Source organism: Nematolebias whitei, chromosome 20, assembly GCF_014905685.2.
Source record: "Nematolebias whitei isolate Nwh7 chromosome 20, NemWhi1, whole genome shotgun sequence".
NCBI classification, from domain to species: Eukaryota; Metazoa; Chordata; class Actinopteri; order Cyprinodontiformes; family Rivulidae; genus Nematolebias; species Nematolebias whitei.
The window spans coordinates 29,982,398-29,983,897 of NC_056517.1; the positions used below are offsets into that span (position 1 = coordinate 29,982,398).

Genomic DNA, 1,500 nt, shown 5'->3' on the forward strand with positions numbered 1-1,500 from the left:
TCGGGGGGTGGGTGGGGGGTGACGCCGCGGACAGTCAGTGTCACAAACAGCGATTTGATTCGGTTTCCTGGAGGATGTCTGCGACCACAGTCGATCAGGTTTGAGAGTTGCTCCGTCCATGCTATGTATGCTAGCTTCGCTAAAGAGGTGGGGGGAGGAATGAAACTTTACCAACAACACTTTGATCGGGTTTGGCTCGCTGGATCAAACAGGCTGCAAAGTCCGTGATGTGTGACGGCTGTTAGCCGGAGGTAGGCCGACTGTGCTGCCGAGCACCAGCGGCTGTAGCAGCCTGCCAATGCGGCACCGTTGACTGGATGTCAGCGTTTGACATCCAGTCAGTGAGAAGAAACAACCTGTAAATGTTAACATTCAGTCTGAAAGCTGGGCCACACATGTAGTTATCCATCCTGTTCTTGTTATTTTTGTTGTTGTTGTTTTGCTCTTGTTACTCATTCTCTTGTCCCCTTTTACAGAGACCTAAAGGACAAGGAGGAAATAAAGGTGAATGCTGTTGTGATTTTATAATAATAGTGTTGTAGCCTTAACACTCCATGCCTTTTAAATGTAACCATCTGAGATCTCTTAAATGTTTGACATCATCATGGTGAGATTATTTATTCATATCCAGTTTTTCCTCTCCCCATTCTTAGTGCAAAACGGATCAATGCATCAAAAAGATGGTGTGAACGATGATGATTTCGAGCCTTACCTAAGCGGCCAGACAAATCAGGTAATATAAAAATACATACGATCTGTTCTGACAGCCTCTCCCAGTAATTGTGAATATTTATTTTATATCTGCGGTATTACTCTAGTGCAGGGGTGTCAAAATTAAAACCTTTTTCAAACTAAGGGCTTATTTCAGAATCTACATTAACTCACGTTAGATAACCAACATGGTCGCAGGTTCCTCAACAAGAGTTTGGTCTCATTTGATGTTCTCTGTTGTACTTTTGCCATCATAATCAAAGATTACTGAAGTATTTTACATTTAAAATAACATCTTGAGGGCCAGATAAGATGTCAACGACGGCCATATTTGGCCCCCGGGCCTGGAGTTTGACACATGCTCTAGTGCAATAAAGAGTAGTAGGAGGCAAAGGTGGACGATAATACAAAGTTTGTTTTCTCAGTCATCCAGGTATATAACAACAAAAAAGGTTGAATCATGTCATCTGGACTTCGTTTTTTTTTGTTAAAAAGAAACGTTTCGCCCCTCATCCAAGAGGCTTCGTCAGTCTGAGGCCTAGACATCTGGTATTACCCAGAAGCCACCCTGACTCTTGTGTTTCAAGCCTGCCTCAGATACCCCTGAAGTCTGGCCTTTTCACTAATGGTTTCAAAAACACAAAGTTTGTTTTCTCAGTCATCCAGGTATATAACAACAAAAAAGGTTGAATCATGTCATCTGGACTTCGTTTTTTTTGTTAAAAAGAAACGTTTCGCCCCTCATCCAAGAGGCTTCGTCAGTCTGAGGCCTAGACATCTGGTATTACC

General features: G+C 42.8%; 1 long non-coding RNA gene across 2 annotated transcripts in view; it reads left to right on the forward strand.

Annotated features, from left to right (window-relative positions):
* Positions 1–734, forward strand: part of LOC119426333 — a 1,517-nt gene extending 783 nt beyond the window's left edge. The window contains exons 1-3 of one of the 2 annotated variants that reach the window (XR_005187613.1): positions 12–98; positions 477–504; positions 654–734. This is a non-coding gene — a long non-coding RNA (uncharacterized LOC119426333). Of the gene's footprint in view, positions 1–11; positions 99–476; positions 505–653 lie in introns of those variants that run through there. The other variant, XR_005187614.1, reaches the window with a different exon arrangement.
* Positions 735–1,500: the final 766 nt, after the last annotated feature.